The sequence below is a fragment of the Corvus cornix genome, chromosome 3, assembly GCF_000738735.6.
Source record: "Corvus cornix cornix isolate S_Up_H32 chromosome 3, ASM73873v5, whole genome shotgun sequence".
NCBI classification, from domain to species: Eukaryota; Metazoa; Chordata; class Aves; order Passeriformes; family Corvidae; genus Corvus; species Corvus cornix.
In genome coordinates, this window is record NC_047056.1 from 28,480,411 (window position 1) to 28,499,483 (window position 19,073).

At 43.8% G+C, this 19,073-nt stretch overlaps 1 long non-coding RNA gene across 1 annotated transcript in view; it reads left to right on the top strand.

The window, feature by feature from the left end:
* The first annotated feature begins 4,376 nt into the window (after window positions 1-4,376).
* LOC109143775 overlaps window positions 4,377-19,073 on the top strand; it is a 41,932-nt gene continuing 27,235 nt past the window's right edge. Inside the window, exons 1-2 of the long non-coding RNA XR_002044133.1 lie at window positions 4,377-4,773; window positions 5,141-5,259. This is a non-coding gene — a long non-coding RNA (uncharacterized LOC109143775). The remainder of the gene's footprint in view (window positions 4,774-5,140; window positions 5,260-19,073) is intronic.

Sequence of the window (19,073 nt, forward strand, 5' to 3'; positions counted from 1 at the left end):
TGGGGTGCCTGTGTGGCAGCCTCGGGTTTCCCGGGTGTCGCCCCGAGCCCGCTGCGGTGGCCTCGGGGTGGTGCTGGCCGCTCGCCGCTGCGGGGGCTGCCGGCCGGGAGGAGCTGCAGCCCAGGGACGGCCGCTTGCGCTGCAGCCGCAGCCTCTGCGCTCCCGCAAAAACCCCAAACTCCAAACCGTGTCATTTTTCGCTGCGTCTTTTATGTTAGAGATTAGAATCTCCGTTTTGTTGCTATGGAAACGCTGCGTGAGAGAAGTCGAGCTCATTATGAGTTAGGATGAAATGTCCTTAGGGGTGGGCTTGGCACCCAGCGCTCTTGCAGTGGGGAGAATGGGGCTGCGGGATCTGTGGCAGGGCCGTCGCCCCTTTTTGCAGTGATCCTCAGCGGTTTGCAGAGTTTATGGGTCTTTCCCTTCAGGTTCAGCAGGCCAGAAACAGCCCCTGCTCCTGGATCAGCCCCTTCCCTTGGGAATCGGCTCAGGAGTCGTGTCAGCATCACTTGTGCACCTGGACTGCAGGTGCCCTTCCTTGAGTAAGTGTGGAGGCTGTCATTGCAGTAGGCAGCGGGGCCGCAGCAGTGAGCTGGATGACAGGCTTGGGTGTTGTGAGGGGTCTTTGCTTCTGGTGCCTGTCAGGGCCCTGGCATTCACTGTGTGCTTTTCCCTCAGATCTGGGCCGCCACCTCTGAGCCCAAACTGTCCCTGTAGCTATGCCTTACTGTTAGCTTTCTGCCCATCCAAACATCGTGCTGCCTCTGCTCATCCTTGCCACTCAGGTTTGTTTCATCCCTCCCTTGACTTGCATTGCTCATTCTCCTCTTGAGCTCCTGACAGCGTTTCTGTGCCCTCGCTGCCCAGCTTCTTGTGGCACATTGTTGCTCCCCATCTTGAGTTGCAAACAGACATAGGATGCAACTTTTTTCCCTGAGTTGAAAAAAATCCAGTAAGATTACTTATCTTACTTTTCGTCAGAATTTTCTTTCTCTTGGTGGAGGAAAGGAAGTTGGAACTTGTTGTAAATATAACAGTTGTAAAAGCTGATGGCTCGTCTCAGTTATTCCATCTTGTTACTGCTGGACAAACTTCCCAGCATGGAAGGTGTGCTGCATTCTGGCTCTGGGATAAAGCTCCTCCATCCCTGATGCCTTCAGGCTGAAGGAGGGGGACAGGCAGAACTTGTACAGCAGGAGAAGATGAGGCAGGAAGTCTCTGCGGCGCCAGAGCTGAGCGTGGTACGTGCTCTGGGGTCTGTATTGCCTGCTGTGCCAAAGCTGGCATTTGTTAAAAGGTAACCCCATGAAAGATTTTGTGAACTACAGTTTCTTAGCCTTTCTGGGTATCAATTTCAGAGTATTTGGAGAAAGGCTGGAAAAATGATAGTATTTGCCATTACTAATACAAACAAGACAAGCAGGCCCTTTTTCCCCCCTTGTTGGTGGGTTTTGGATCCTTTTCCTTTTCCTTTTCCTTTCTTTCCCTTCTTTCCCTTCTTTCATTAAATTTTTCATTCATGGAGCAGCCACAGTGTTGGTTTTTGGTGTTCCTGATTTTGCCGGGGGAAATTTAGTGTGCTTGGTGAATGTGACATTGCTGCTGCTGCAGCAGCTCCTCTGAAGACAGTGATGCTGAATGTTTAGCAAACCCATTCTTTTTCATCTGCAATGCCCAGCAGTGAATAGACTTAAATGAATGTAACCAGACCAGTTTGACACTCTCCATCTTTTCACTTTGTCAGTCTCTTGACTCTTGTAATACCATAATTTTGCTATTATTTGAGTCGATACAAACTCTTCTATTGTAGAGCAGTCCTGGATTTCTCTAGTAAAGAAAGGAAACAAGGAAGCCAATTGCTGGTAACTCTGAATGCCTAATGAAAATTACATGAACCAATTCTAATCTAAAAAGTTGTAGTGTATAAAAACCCTGGGTCTTCCTCTTATGGCCTGAAGAAACAAAACCACACATCCAGTTCCCAGCTTCTTTGATGGTCACATTGAAAGCAAAGTAGTTGCATTTATATTGTGATATCTGAATTAAATTTGTCTGATATGGCTGAGATGTCACAGCCCTATTAACTACAGATGCTCTATAATACAGTGTCTTTTTAAACATGTAGGCAGGTAGGATAAAATAAAATATGATTCTTTGTCTACTGAATGAATTTTTCTGTGGGAAAAAGTGAGCAAACCAGCTACATCTCAGTATAACCAAATCTTTCACAATGACTTCAAAGGAAGCAGAGGAATTAAATAACTAAAGAGACACTGTCCTTCATGTATTCATCTCCTCTAGCCCAAAGCTCTGACACCTTTCTGCACTCATTTCCAGTCTTTAAAAAAATCAGCATTTCACAAAAAATCGGCAGAGCTATACAGATCTCGGCAGTGATTTCTGTTTTCCTTTGTGTTTTGTCACTCTGTTTGCATACTCCGTTTTGATAAATTATGTTCTTGTTGGGTTGTGTGCAAAATGTACTTCCACAATGAATGAATGTACTTCTCGCTATAGAGCATCTAATAAGATACCTTCTAAGATCCCTATCTTGTAAGGTGTTTAATTATACAGAATCATCCTAGAAAATGTACTAACTGATGTCCTGGTCCTGAAACAAGTGTGAATGAAAGATATCTGATCTTGAAATTGTGGGCTAGAAAGGAGATTGATTGTGGGCTGGCCACAGACCTTTATGCAGAGACTCTGCTTATTCTATTTTATAAATTCTTCACAAGTCTGATGCCTTCCACAGTCGTAATCAGTTTCAGAACCTACAGACTCGGACTTCAGTGCTGTTTGTGGGGGTTTCTAGGGTGTTTTAGTGAGGCACAGAGGTAATTTTGCAGAGTCATGCTGCAAGTAGATGTACCTGTGAGTGCCAGTGTGGGACTGTGAAAGAACTGGTTTCTTTTTGGAATCACAGATAGAAGAGAAAGTGACAGTCTCCACAGAAAATCTGTGTGCAGCCTCACATGGGCAGAAAATATGAGCTCTTGGAGCATATACTGAAAATTCATAGAGGGGTGAAGGATTTAAAAGTGAAAGGAAAGGCAGAAAAGAGACAAAGATGAAACTAATTGTTCTAGGAACTCCAAAAGTTAAAAGTTGCAAGTCTTGATTCATCCCTCTCCCTCTGCCAGGAATCCTGCATCCATGAGATGTCAGTGATTCAAATTGACACAGGGAAAGCTGAAGAGATAGAGAGGTCAATATATGTAGGCATGTATTTAGGATTTACTGAATTAGTATTTGTATATGCATTTATCAAGGCAGAGATATACAGAACAGTTATATATGTGGCTGTGCTGTTGCCATCATATCATTTACAGTTCCTAAGGCTTATGAGTAGTTCCTGTGCTACTTCTGTCATCATCTTGTGGGATGTGTGACCAGAGGAGGTTTGGGTGCTTGGGATAACCACGTAGTGCTCCTAGTCCTTCATCTAGCAATTCAGATGAGCACATCTGTGATTTTAAGTGTATGAAGAACAGGCTATGGATGTGCTTTGAATTAGGCGTATACCTCAATGCTTTGCTGAATAAAAAAAAAAAAAAACCAAACCAAAACTGCTCATCAGGCTATATTTAGGTCAGGATCTGCAGTTCATTTCTCTGGACACCTGATGCCTCTAGCTAACTGGCATGACTGGGCTGCATCAGGAGTGATATTTTATTCCACTGATCTGAAAACACCCATCGTTTGCTTATACACAAATGTCCATATCACTAAATCACCTCTGCCATCGTTAGTGCTAATTGGCTCCCTGGCTGTACCCTCGGAGGAGCATGATAAGCCTGAATGGAGGCTAAAGGCCTGTCTCCCCACAGAATGGCACTAGGATAACCTGTGAATATATAACAACCTCTGCTTTCACATTATGCTGCCTGGTCTCGCTACAGAGAGGCTTTCAAAAGCCAAGGCTGTCACTCTCACCATTTTCTGTCAGGACTGAGTTTGCCCACACAGAAGTTAAAGCATACTAGCCACTGGTAAATGTGTGCTTTCCATCATATCTTTCTGCTAGTGGATGCCTGTGTGTGCAGTCGAGTGTGCTGGGCAGGCTCCAGCTCCTGGTAAACAAGAGAGACAAAATGGGGATGTGAGCAGACTGAGAATTCAGATGGGTGTTGGCATGAGGTCAGATGCTTTTACAAAATACCACCCTTCATTTAAGCTGTGTCATGCTTTCTGATGTGTCATATCTTATGATGGATTAGACAAAGCTAGCAATTTTTTGGCAGGCTGAACAAAGCTTATGCAAGAGTAGATCTTTTGACTAAAATTTCCCTTTCAGAACCCTTCTGAGAAATCCTGAATTGTCCTGGAAATTCTGCTTTACATGTAGATATTCAGTGTGTAAACCTGAACAGATTGTACATTTTAAGCAGTAATTCTTTGAGGACTAGTAAAAATGTATTCTTTGTCTTGCAAAGAAATTTTTCTATCCTTTTCCGAAAGGAGTGATGAGCTTCTCCTATTAATGAGAACAAGAGAAAGGGAGACGGGGAGTGGCAGAACTGACATCTGTAGCTCCTGCATCTGAAATGGGTTCCATTATTTATTTTATATAACCAGAAAATCTTCTTTTGAGGAAGGAGAAATGGAGCAGGCTGCGGAGAATGGAAGAATCATGATTTCGTTCCAAGGAAAGTGAAGGAGGAAAAACAAAGTTCTGCCAACAGAAAGACAGTGTTCTATGTCCTCTGTCACTTCCGCTGCCATCCCACCTACTACGGTGGAATCCCTAAGGGAAACAGAAGTAACAAGAAGGTACGGAAGCATTTTTGTGTGTTTTCAATGCATGTTCTCAGTCAAAGCTATTTACATTCTCTCTTTTTCTTGTCAGTTGTAGGTCCTGAGGGTCTTCCTGTCCTTTGCTTTAAGTGTGTGTGGGTGAATTGTGGCATCCTTTCTGCTCCCCTCCATCTTCTTTAAGGTGTCTGCTTGGTTTCCCAGTGAGATGCACATAGATTTTCTATTTGGCAAAATGCAGCATCACTATTCCACACTCCACCCTAAATCTTATGTGTCAGTCTCCTTCCAGCTTTGCAGGTTTTGTTTGCATAAATGAGCAGATTGCAACAAAAAGAATCTGGATTGGCAGCTCTGAAGACTTTAATCCTCTTTTTATCCACAGAGCAAAAATAATGCAACAGCAATGTGACTGGAATGACTGCTATGCTAGCTAACACCAGGGACTGATCTGGGGAACTTCCAGAACTTAAAAGCATGACCCCTTTTATAACCTGACCCGAGGTAAGAGGTCTCTATGAGACCTGTAAGCTCTAGAGACTGGGAAGGCAGAGGGAGAGCTAGGCCACAGCTTGCTGCTCAGTTACATGAGTTTGCTCTGGAAATGAACTCTTTCCAAGTATCTTGGCTTTACAGCATTGCAAATCCTGTGCAACTCACTACCTAAGTGATGACAGTATCTTACTGGCCATACCAGAAACTGTGAATCTGTCCTAAGCCTGAGGAAAAATAATCCTTAGGTCAAGCTAGTCTTAGATTCTCTGCGGATGTTACTGGCAAATGTACTGGTCTTGGTCTGCATTAAAGATTCTGTTGTGGTTACAAGGTTAATGGTGCTCCTGGCTGTTCCAGATGTCAAGCCTCTGGCCATCTCCAGATCTTAGATGAACTGGGTAGTCGATCTCCTGTGCCCCATCTGGAATCCCTGGTGCAGAAACAGAGCTGTCCTGCAACAGGTCTGCCTCAGAGTTCATTGGAAGCACAGAGGTGGAAGAGGTGGCCCTGTGGTCCATTGTCTCATTCAGGATCACTGGTACACAAATGATTAATGAATGACATTTGTCCACATCTCTCCTTGAAGACCTTGAGTGATGGGAGAGTCCATAGAGTCTTGGTATATGACCAAGCTGTTTCCCTTACTTTTTAAATGTATTTTCTAACGAGCAGCCTGTATGTCCCTTGCTGCAGGTTAAGGTACCATAGGGTGTGTTGTTGATTTCCTGTAAACTCCTATCTAATCCACACCTTTCAACACTGTTTTTGTGCTGGTGGTTATTCAGCTGTGTAAGACCTCATGCATACCCCTTCTCTAACACGTTCCTTCCCCAGACCATTTCTACAGCCTGTTAAGGTCATTCTGAGTCCTGACCTTGTCCTCCACTGTATGTGTAGTCCCTTGCAGCTTAGTGCTAGCAAATTTAATAAGCATAATCTCTCTTCCACCATCCAATCTGTAGTGAAAATAATGGGTAGAAGTAAGCCAAGGACAAGACATAAAGAACAATTTTGGAGAAACAACAGTGGCAAATAACTGAAGGCAGGTCATATGATTCTCGAAGCTAATACTTTTTGGTTTTGCACTAAGTTCCAAGATCTGGGAAATCCCTGTTTAAATTAAAGATATTTTAAAATAATTTTTAAATAATATTTTCGCTAGCTGTTATATCAGTTGGATCTTAGTCTCAAGGTTACATTTCACTATTCTGAAGTTATTTCATGGAACAGAGTGGCTCAACTCATAGCCTTGATTAGTCCATGGGTTGCTTCCAGACAGGTGGCTTATCTCTCCCTGAGAGGGCTGCACTGCATTGGCTCCAGGGCTGGCTGTGCCAGCCAGGCATCACTCTGCCTTCACCAGCCAGAACATGGGCAGCTGCTCTCTGAGAGTCAGAGTCAGTGGCAGAAAACACAGGGTCTTCCCAGTAAGGTAGGAAACATGCCACTGTGTAAACTTTGGCAGAGTTCAGCCACAAGATATCGAATCTGGTCTGGGTAGGAGGTTCCACTGTGAGGAGTTCTGGCACATAAGTTTCACAGACACAGCTGATAACTGCTCATTTAGAGAATAAATAAAACTGGATTTAAGAATTAGTATAGTTACAAGACTTTTTTTTTTTTCTGGATGGTGATGTCAGTTAGGCCTTAAGAAAGGTATCTGATATCATCACTTGTAGAAAACTACAGGTAGATATGCATCTTCCTGCTTTGTCCATCTCTTCCTACTCCCAACCTGATGTTGAAAATATACACAGCTGGGGACCCTTGTGAGACCTGCCACAAAGCAGGGATCAGACCTTCTGTTTCTATTCTCCCTGGGCCATTTTATTCACTCTGTGACTGTAAGCAAATGTCTTGGGAGTCCTGAGCCACAGTGGTAAAATTGGGGTAAATTTCCATCCACTCCTCAATAAATTTCTCAAGGGGCTGGGAGACCTTCAGTAGCCTGACTAATCTTACAGTCTTCTGAGCATGTCAGGGCCACCCCATAATATCAACAGCTTGAGGAATCACAGAGCTTGTCCTCAGCCAGTGGGCAAAGGTTCTGGCAGTCCTAAAAGTAACATTGGCCACTGGGCCCTTCTTGAGGTGATAGGAAGAAAAAGACGCCGATGACGCACATCTCAGCACAGACACGTGTGAGTTGTCATGCTTATCATTACCATTGTTCATTTCCTGCAAAGCAGGTGTTAGCTCAGAAAAAAACCCATAAAAGCTGCATTCTGGATTGTTTGTTCCTTGTTAAAATGATCTGGGCCCCTGTGGGCATGTGTTGTCTTAATATTCTGGTGCTGAGAAGTGCCGCATTTTCATAATGAAAGCTGTTGCAGGAAAGCAATTCCGACCTCAGATAAAGGGAGAAGATTACAGTTGCCACTCGAGTTATGGTATTAGAACAACTGATTTTATTTGTTTTCATTTTCCCTGTCAGCTGCTGCTGAACCTCTATGCAATGTTCTTCAGAGATGTTAATTGTATTTTGTGTGTCTAGATCCCCCTAAGAAGTGACAAACATTTTCAGTCACAAATTAGATGTCTCTTTTCATTTAAACACCAACAAGGAAAACTAATTTAAGAATGGTGGAACCGTTGTTCCAGCAAGGGCCCTAATGTGCAATAGAAGCTGACAGATAGATTTAGGGACATAAAGCAACAAATTCTGTGTTGGGAATGTAAATCTATAAGATACTCATTTAATTTTTCCCTCAGCTGGTTCATGAATGAGGAAAAAGAGCCACATGTATGCAGCAGGACAAAATAATAAAGTAACTTCATTCAGTTTTCAGGGGTATAGACACATAATTTAGGTCAAGCATTGAAGTGGACACAACAATCTTTGGACAAAATTCCTGGGGACACCTACGGATGCCTTTGCCTGAAGAAAGACTGGATTGCGTTTTCTAAGTCTGGAGTGAAAAGGGGAAAATAACAGATAAATAACATGCAAAGAGATGAGGAGAACGTTGAGTACATGGATCTGCATAAAGAGGAATGAGAGAATATATTGTGGGTCCTCAGAACAGCTGAGCTGCTGAATGGAAAGGGAAGATGACCAGAACCTACACTTCTGACACAGGTGCCTAGGGAAATTTCCCTAACATGACTGAAGTCTTGTGAGAGTTGCACCTGAGTACAGTACAGTAATCTAGATCTGGGAACCCAAGCCCAAACTTGAGTCTGTCAGCAACGCAAACAGGTATTTTAAGAAAATCTGTCCTCCCCATACTGGATACTAGGACTTCACAGTGCTGAGCAGAGATGAAATGAAGGTGCTCAGCAGGTGTTACTGATTCTCTCAAACACCCTGGAGAAAAAAGACCCTGGCACAGCACACATCCCTCTTTCAGGTGCTTCTCCCTTCCTACCCTCTGATTCTGCATGGCCAGATTACATGTGGAAAAAGAGCATGTGAACATCAGGAAGGCAGTGGAATACCTTCCTTTCATTTGCAAGTCAGTGTACAATATGTTTCAGAGCTGGAGCTCTTTTCCCATGAGTTCAGGGTCTGTTGCTCATGGTTCTCAGTTGTTTTAAGCTAGTCTGGGTGTGCTCCAAGCAGAGGGAGCATTGCAGCATTTAGGCAGCAGACACTTTCTGACAGGTTTTGTGCTCTCCTGTGAAATGTGCAACAACCCTTGACAAGAGTCAGTCACTGTGTTCTTCAGTAAATACTTGAAGGTGACTCCAAATGCATGTCTAAGTCACATTTCTCTTCTCTGGTGCTCAAGAGAAAAGGAGCCATCCTGTAGTTGCTGGAGCAAGACTGTCAGCGGTTGTGGATCCTGTCAGACCATGGCCTCAGCTTATACATTGTAGAATGGGCTTTCTTATCTCTAGGTTGGGCAAAGCAAATTTCCAACCTCATAGTCCTTTGTCTTCACCCGTGGCTCCAATAACTTGTCAAACAGGAAGTTCAAAGGAATTTAAAGCAACCTTGGTCCTCCTTTTTGATTTGTGCCAGGTACAGCATAGACCCTCGTGGAGAACAGATGCCTATTAACATGGAAATTATTGTACCAGTGATCAGCAAGGAGGCTGAGGGGACAGGGATTGCCACAATGTAAAGTCTTTCTGGAGCAGCAGCATGTTCAGCCCATGACATGAAAGAGCTCTCTTATTTATTTTTTAATGCCTTTGGGCAATAGGCAGAACTGCAAGAAAGCTAATTCTGAGGGGAGATGGCTCTGCTTGCCTGCAGTCCTCAGGGTGTAACTCACCAGGTACAAAAAGCACACAGCATCTTCCAGCACATCCTGCGGACTGTAAGTCAGGTTCTGGAAATTTTACCTGTGCTAAGTAGCATCTTCCTCTGCAAGTGGTCCTACTGCAATCAGTGGAGTAGGTTCCTACCTGAGTTCGGAAGTCAGACAACAGCTGGTCCTCATGAGCTGTGAGTTAAAAGTGTAGCAAGCAAGCTGATTTCCATAAAAATGGAAATGAGTCAGAGAGGGGAAAACCACATTTGAGCGCAAATGCAAGCAATTAGCTCAAAGCCATTACTGTAATGGCTAGAAAGACTTTTTAAAATTATCATTACTGAAATGCATTAGCAATATCTTTTTTAAAAATGTAAATATACACACTACAATCCCATCTCTCTGCCAGAGCATGAAGTAACCCCATTTCAGTGCTACGTACAGAGGAGTCTGTGGAGGCTCTTAACTACAAACAGAACTTTACACAGCAATATGAATGAAGGCATTACCAGAACTTGAGAAAGGCAGCTATGATTAGTACCAACACAAATATTTGCTCAGATGGAAAGCTGGACTTTTAGAACAATTTCTAGGAATACCTGCCTGGCACTACCTTCCTTCCTGGCCTTGACCTGTGCTGATGCCCCTCTTCCCTGGAGCACTGCTTTTCTCTCCTTCCCCAGCAGAGCCTTTGGAGGATGCCTGGCTCAGGTACAGAACTCACAGGTCCCATCATAGGACATGGCAGCACTGGGGACTTTCAGGGTCCTGGTGGTGTGGGAAATGTGTGTTGAATGCAATGGAATCTATCAGTCTCAAGGTACTCTTGGACAGCCTTGGATCTTTGTTTAAAGAGAGTCTTAAGTCCTGTCTTAACACTTAATCTATTCTCTGTAGTTGCATTTCCAACTACATGGTTAAAATAGATCGTCAATGAATTAAAAATATTTTCTGTGAAAATGTGATGAAACTGATAATCTTTGGTTTCATTCAAGCTGGGAGTATGTGGAGGACTTCTCCCTGACTGTGAGTGGAAGTGGGTTGATTCCTAGATTGCTTTCCTCTCTGTCTTCTTTTTGCCTTTGAAATAAGCAAACAAAGATAAAGAAAGAGAAAACTCCCAATTACATACTATAACAGTTGTTTTGGCCAAATTCAGAGTTCAGCTTAAGGTTTTGCAGCCCTGTTGCCCACTGCAAGGTGGGCTGTGCAACCCAGTCACCTGCAAACCACTTTCACATCTCCACTGTATTTTTTGAGAGGAGCCGTACATCAGACTGACATAACAGAATGAAGCTCTACTGTATGAGAGCATCTTTAGACACAGAGGAGGTTCTCAACCATAACCCAGAGATGATTTGAGGGAGACACACCACTCTGATGTAAAGAAATTCAACTATCCATGCAACTCGATCCAGGAAGCATGACTGCAGCCATCCCCAGTGCTGACAGAGTCTAGGACAGAAGGAGAAAGGTTCTTGTGGTGAGCTGGGGGAAATACCTATGCTTTCTGAGCATCATGTATGAATTTGGGACTGAAACTGTGCTTCATTGGAAAATACTTGCATTTTTAAGGTTTTTCTTGAGCAGCCACAGTGGTGGGTGGGGTAGGGGTATTGAGTTGTGCTCCTGTGACCCTGCAGTCCTGCTGCAGTTCTGGAAGAACTGGCCCACTCCTCACATAATTTGGTAGAAAAATACCTGGAAAAGCACAGCATTACCAACAGTTGCAAGTTCCCTGGTAGTATCTTGTCCATGCACAGTCACTGTGTACAAGTATAGTTTTTTTCACACCAGTACTCTGCAAGTATCTGAGGTGTTACTGTGACGAGAAGGCACTGTAGCATGACAGTCAGCTTGTTTGAAAATACAGGAGTTATGCTTTATTAGACACTTCAGGTGAAGACTTATAAGCCAGCCTCTGCCTTTGAGTATACCTTCATGGTTCTCACTGGAGGCAGTAGAAAGAAATAGACAGAAGTGGTGGCTATCTAATCTTCTGTGCAGGAGTCTCCCCTACAGGCAGGTGGTCAATTCACCATTTAGGTGCCTGTGGAAGCTCCCCTGTGCATGCATGTGCATGTAATCTGTACCTTCCTTCAGGAGCCTCAGGGGGGCTGAACCTGGCCTGAAGATGATACAGAGGACATTGTCTGCTGGAGAAAGATGCATCATATTTTATACCTGGATTCAATGAGGTGACAAATGTAAGCCTGTTTTTTATTACCGTGTGGCTGCTGTATTTCTCACAACTGTCTATTGAGGGTTGTCTGACAGAGACAGAAAGTCCCGAGTTGTGCGTTTCAGTTATTTATATGCAAGGTCGCTCTCTGCCATCCTTTCAGAGAGGTGACTGATGCTCTCAGCCCTCTGCACAAGGTTCTTTCATTCCTCTGAAACAGCACAGGGGGTGGGTGCTTTCAGCTGGGGCCCTCCCCTGTCTAACAGACCCTCGACTCAGTGGTGCTTCGAATCACGTGCCAAATCTGGAGTGTGCAAGCAGCCCCACCAGCCTGTGGCTCAGCTCACAGAGGTGGCTGATTCCACCAAACTTACTATGGACCAACAGAAGACCTTCAGGCAGCTGTGGTGCATGACCCTGTGCAAAGCCAGTCCAACAACAAATGCTGTTGTTGTGCTAGTACTGCTATAAGTGCAGAAGGCATCCTGTGGCCTGGCATGAGCCTGACAGCTCCTACACCCAAGGTAGGCTCAAAGTCATGGCACTGTGATGCTTTGATGATGGAAGCCTGGGGACGTGGTCCTGGAAGGATCTGACGGCACAAAAAAGAGTGCCACTCCTTGCTTGCAGGAGCCTTGCTGGGACATTCTCACTCTATTTAGTCTCATCTCTGGACTCATGAAACAGAGGCTTTTTTTCTGAGATGGGTCCCAGAGAGCCAGTGGCTGAGACACTGTCTGCATGACTGGATGTCCTCAGTCATCCTCTTTCCAGTTTACCTTTGTGAGCAGCATCTCCCACTCCTGTCATGTTTTCTGTGTGGGAGGGGGAGAGGTAGCAGTGTGGGGACTGTCACCTTCCTGTGCTTCCCCAGCAGACAGATTCTGAAAAGGCATGAAGCATTGTCTTGAGCCCCTGGCTGACAGTGACTGCCCTGTGCTGTTTAAATGGGATAGGGAGTCAGGTCCAGATGAAGGAGCTACATCTGCTCATTTCATGCACCATGGCCCCGTAGAAACAGGAAGATGACACTCACTTTGAGATGACAACAATGCCTGGTGGGTCTGTAAGGATGTCATGAGTCAGTATGTGGCCACTGCCAGAGCAAGGAACACTGGGGTGAAACAAGTAGAGAAGGATGCAGTTAACTTCAGCCAAAGATGGCCATCAGTTACTGACACAGTCCATTAGTGGAGCTGTTTGTTATACCAGCTTAATCGTGTTTTCAGAAAGAAAAGGGGAAAAATAATCAATATGCCTAGTTCATTTTAAAACAATAAATAACCACAAGTCTCTCTCCTATCTCATATATAGTATTGCTATCAGCTGGGAGAGTGAAAGGTGGCTGTTTGGCCAGCAGAATCAGGCACTGTGGATGTCTCTGAACTATTTTCCTGCCTCCAAGTGCTGAAAAGAGATCCTGCTTCTCAAAGGTGATGCATGGAACAGCTGCAATACTACTGTTTGACCTGAGCTTTCACACCTGTCATTTACTCCTTGCTGCAGGCTGCTTTTCCTGCTCCAGACATTTTAGAACAGCAGATCCCGGCACTTGCTGGCCCTTTCCGTAGCCATGGATATTATTTCTTCTATTCCAGCATGATCAGCAGGTTGAGAGAGATAGATATAAGGTAGAAATTCATTACTGTGAGAGTATTGAGACACTGGAATGATCTGCCCAGAGAAGTTGCAGGTGCCCCATCCCTGGCATTGTTGAAGACAAGGATGGATGGGGCTTTGGACAACCTGGCTGTTGTGGTTTAGGAATGGCACTCTCTAATTTAATGCCCTCTCCCCTGCCCTGTGAGACTCTCCCAAATCACACACAGCTTGCTTGCTCTCCTTTCCCTGAGGAAGTAATGAAAGATTCTGAGCTGAGGCAAGAACAATTTACTGGAAACACCAGTGAGATAAGGGAAGGAATGGTAACAGTAACAATACTAATGGCAAGAGTATACGAAAGAGAAGGTGATTTACATGCAAAAATGTTCACCAAGCCTGGGACAATGAAAACCAATGTTGGACAGACCCTCTGCGTGCCCACGCTCTCCCCCTGCTGCAAGCCATGCCCGCCTCTTTCCAGAAGCAGAAATCCCTTCCTTCCACCCTCCAGCAGTGAGGTGAGGGAGTAAAGAATAACAACCTGGACATGCCCTCACATCTCCAGGTTCTACCCTCTCATGGCTAATGCAAGAAAATGAATTCTGTCCTAGGCTGAAAACCAGGACACGGGTCTAGTGCAAGGTGTCCCTGTCCATGGCGGAGGGATTAGATTAAATGATCTTTAAGGTCACTTTGAACCCAAAAAATTCTGTGATTTTATTCATTATATCTGAAAAGAGAGTCTAAATCAAAAACTGCAGTGCTTCGTGCAAGGACTGTGAAGGCCATAAGTAAAACCTTGCCTCCAAGATTGGATCTTTTTTGCTTTGTATTACACAGAGCAAACACATGCCCTGAGAAACTGTGGTCAGGAGGAGAGGGTGGGCAGGAACCATATCGAGCCCAGACCCCCAGATCAGAGACTACCCTATGTATGATCTCCAGAAGAGATCAGAGCTCATTTCTCCTGTATCCCCTCATGTAGCACAATCTATGGTATAGGAATTATGATAATGATTATAAAACATGGGGTATTTCTTTCTGTGGTGCTTGAAGAGTGTAATTTTACCACTACTTGCTTTCACACATTTTTTTCATGAGCCTTCTGTAATTCTTGAAAATTCATGGGATTGTCTGGGAAATCAAATGATTAATAAGAAAAAACTACAGGCATTTTTCTTAAAGATCTGTTAGATTTCTAAGTCTCTTTCATCTGATTGCAAATAGAAGGAAAAAAAAGGCCCACAAAAATAAAATGAAAGCTGAAGATCTAGGTGGTAGACTTTTAAGACACACTGTAAATATTGCAGAAATTATGATGAGCTTATAGTAGTCTGTGAGAAAAATCTGTCTACTGAAAATACAGCCTCTCAAAGATCAGGACCATAATTTAGTCATGTGTGTGGAGAAATATGCTATAAGTGCTTAACAAATTATAAAAAATAATAATAACAATTAATAATACATGAAACCTGAAAAAAAAGATGAATCACTGCAGTAGAGAACCCAATAAAAATATTTTGTTCCTTGTCAAGGATACTGTGCCAACAACTGTATCTGCTACAACAGCATATGCTAGAAAAATGCTCTGAGATAGGGCTTGGTTACTCAGATTTACAAACTGGGTGATGGGAATCTGGCCTGCAGCGTGACAGCCTCATAAATCAGTATAAACCTTGCTCTGCACAGCTTCCTAAGCCGTGAAGTGAGTGCCATCTTTGCAGGGGTAGAGAACGGCTTGGTGCTGTGTGTCTGGTCCTGGGATGGATGGAGCAACGTATGTGGGAAGAATTTTGGAGGGACTGGTGTTACACAGGGTGGGAGGGGGTCAGTAGTGGAGAATACCAACTCCTGATCACCAGATATGTACAGGTAATTGAACAGAGAAGTGTCTGCCCAGTGTTTTCTGTGTGAAAATGAACCGGCTCCTTGTGGACTTGCCAGCAGACACAGGTGCACTTCTGTGTCCTCTGTCCGGCTCCGGGTGCTGCCCTGAGTCCACCACTTCTCTGCCAGGGTGTACAAGCAGTCAGCATGCTGCCTGCTCGGGTCAGGGTGCATTTGTCCTCACAGTGAGTTTATCATCCACATGGGACCCCACAGAACGTTGTGTGGATGATGGAGATCACTCCCCCGCCTGAGGCTTCAGTTCTCAGTGAGCTGATCCCAAGGAGAGCAACGTGTTGCAGCTGCTGAGCAGAGAGGGAATGTCTCACCTTTGCCAGCAAAGGAGAAATCTCAGATAAACAGATAGAAAGTCTGCCCAGGGCATGCTTGAAGGCAGAAAAAGCCAAAGATACTTGGAAACATTGGATGTATGGTAGCATTTCTCTTTCTACTTTTAGAATCCTTTTAAAGGCACATTACTACTGGGTTGTTTACTCTGAACTGAACAGATCTGTACATTGGAGATCAATTTTTAGTTATAGAAGGGTTCTTTTTCTTATCTTGAATGTATGAAGGAGCCATAAAATAATAATAAATCACCCTTTTTACTATGTGGTATCCTCTTTACATTGCCAAAGTGATAGAAATTTGCCTGAGTGTAAAATGAGCTTTAAACCTAAATTGCATATTGTTGTTCTCTTAACCTCTGTCATCTTCTCTCAGAGTATGAGATCTTGAGATGTGGCTCCATTCTTCTTCAGTGTCTGGAAACTGCTCAGCATGCATGGCAGGCTACTGTAAACATGTAATAAATACATACAGCATGACAGTTTACAGCTTCAGCTTCACACTGTTTTGAAGAGACTGGACAAAATGGCCAGCTCAGGGCTCGTTATATTTTAAACAGACAGAACTTTAAAAAAGAAATTATGAATATAAAAGGTACTGCAGAAAATTTCTAACCTGACTAGTGAAACAAGGGAGACTTCCTCACATCTCCTCTCATTTCCTGCTGAAACTCTTATTTATCCTTTTAGAAAATATGCCATAATTGCAGAATGCTTTGCTCTTTTCTTCAATACAATCCTTATCCAGCCTTTCAACTATATAGAGAAAAAGACCTTTAAGTATTTCTGTACCACAGATAGACAGAAAGCTCTTTTGTCTCAGTTTTTGAGGATTTTTTGTTGCGTTTGCACACAACAAGATGTTTAAGCCCCAATTTAATTTTTTTTTTTTTTTTAATAGAAGTGGAAACCTTTCCTATACCATTCTTTCCACTTCATCTTTTCCTTCTTTTTACCCAGGAAAATTTATTTGCCATTCCTCTGCTTGGGCTGACCTTTCCATTAGGATCTACTCCACGCTCCACTCTTGCTGTGTTTTTCTGCTCACAGCCTCAGGGCCTTGTAACACAAGATGGTGAAACCAGTAATAGAAGGAATATCAAATATCATCATTATTATGAATGTTTACTGCAATTTCTCGAGATGATGAAATATAGCTATTGATAGAACAAGAGCATCTAGGAGACCCTGTCTCTGGCCAAGGTCACTTTGGCCAGTCTTTGCAGAGGCACAGGACAAAATGGCAATTATTGCTTCTAGATGAAAAAAGAAAATCTCAGTTTATACTAGGCAGTACAACACAGAGTGGGGTGGCATGTTGAAGCTGATACAGTCAGTGTGGTTTCAGCATGGCAGGAAGGAGAGACTCCCTTATGGAAGCACATTTCTCCTTGTGAGTCGAAGCTTTGAGCAGAATGGGCCCATAATGTACTGGAAGAGAAAATCAACTGCATATAAAAGCAGTCAGGACTTAAAATTGCACTGCACTTGATGAGAGCATCTGTCTCTACCTACCATCGTTGTGCTCACCCTGGTCCCAGTTACTCAGGGTTTTTTATGCATCCTCTTTATCAAGTCTTAACTGTACTTGAAGGATGAAAGAGAAAGTGAAAAATTCTAGGTCGTTTCCATAGCTATACCTCCTTTCCCATAATCCAAACGACAATTTGACACCCAAGTTTCTATTGTCAGCTCTTCCTCCGAGGGGATGAGGGAAGAAAAATTTCTCGAGGTTTCCAATTACAAGTGTAATGATCTCCGCAGAACAGAATGCAATATCTGTCAATAACACAGACAGGTTGAAACAGAAGACACAGAAGAAGAATAATAGAAACAGGAGCATGACACATACATACAGAGATGCTTCTGACATCTATCTCCCAACAATCCTCTGTCATTATTTGCTGAAAAACTCAATTTGCTTGTTTGGAGATGAAAAAAGAGAAAGCCTCCAAAATGCAGAAGCAAAGAACTGTGGCTGAAGAAGGGGAATGTTTTTCCCTCCTATCATTTTGAAGGTTTTTGGAAAGCTGATTCCTTTGACATGAAACATCAGCTGACATCCTGATGTCAGGTAGCAGTTGGCATTTTTGCTGGTTTTGTCAGCTCTTGAACGTGACTCCTGTCTCAGCTCAGTTGTAGCTAGTGAAGTTAGGCCCTTACTCTGCATCTTCTCTGGTGCTGCCATGGACAGACCATGACTCCTTTTGGGCTGTCATGTTATCTATCATCTTTCCCAGTTTCTCTGTTTGAAGGGAACATTTGCCCATGTCTGTAGGGAATATGATCAGTGTGGTGAAATTGGTGCTGTGCAGAAGGATGGAGGTTGCTTGTTTGGTCACCTGTGGCATTTTTTGGCTTTGTTTTGAGAACAAATAAAATCATCAACCTTTTCCTCTCTACTAATTTAGCCCTTATCCTACTTGTTTTCCTGCTTCCTGGGGGGCATTTTGTAACCAGGCCTTAGAGGCTGTTTGATTTATTGGATGGACTTGTAGGTGATAAACGGATGGCTTATAAGAGCAATTAGTGCAACCAGCAGAGACACCAGGCACAGCATGGTTTTACCAGAGTCAGTTATGGAGAATGGTTATCTGCTTAGAAACTGGGCTTTTCTGAGTTTCTTTTAACATTTCTTTTGAATCTGGGAGGGTTTTTTTCCTAAGATCCCCGATCCTGGTGTCTGTCTGTGGAGGGGCTGTCCCTATTTGTGATGAGAGTGTCCATGCTGTAGTGTGCTAAGGGACAAGGGCAAGAGGAGCCGTTCAGGTTTCAGCTGCCTCCAAGGAGTGAACCACATGTACACAGATAGGTCCTGCCCCAAGGAAGGGAGGCTAGAGTGACCATCAACTATATTGATATCTTTTGGACATCTTGGGGTAGATAAAGGCTCTGGCACAAAGTAAATCAATTCCCTGTCCTCTGCCTGACTTGATCCTACTTGGTTTATCTACCTGCCTCCATAAAAACTGTCATGGCACTGTCAAGTGGCATCATCCACATCCCAATGTGTCCACCTTTAGTAGCATTCTTGCAAAGTGGCCTGTCCTGCAGTGGCTGGAAAAGAAAAGGAAGGATACTGCTTAGCTTACTTCTCCTTGAAGTTTATTAATGCTTTGAAGATGTTTTCCAGCTTGATTCCTGAAGTGTGGGGAATTCCAGGTATTTTTGTCCTTTTTCCTCATCTCACAGTGACTTGCTCTTTGCCTATTGGTTCTGTCTTTGCAGACAGCCTGGGTGAGCTTGGCAAATCAAGCCAATGTTCTACCACTTAAAAAAGTTGTTTTGTGAACTTTGATGCTTATTGCAGTTTGGGAAATGCTCTGAACCAGATTGGCAGAAGCAAAGATTAGCTGTGTTTCTGACAGAAAGACTTGCTGGAATAATTACAGCTCTCTGCATATACTGACCAGCCCCTTTCACTGCACATGCAGATTTCAGGTATGTGGAGTGACGGCTGCTTTGGGCTCTAGCCAAAGGGCTGGGATGCACTTTTCTGGATGTTTTAGTTAAGTGGGAAAGAACAGCTCAGCAGATGGTGTGGCTTGAAGCTTGTCTTGCAGGAACAATAAAAGCCACAATCTGGGATCTGCCTCTGCTGGAGTG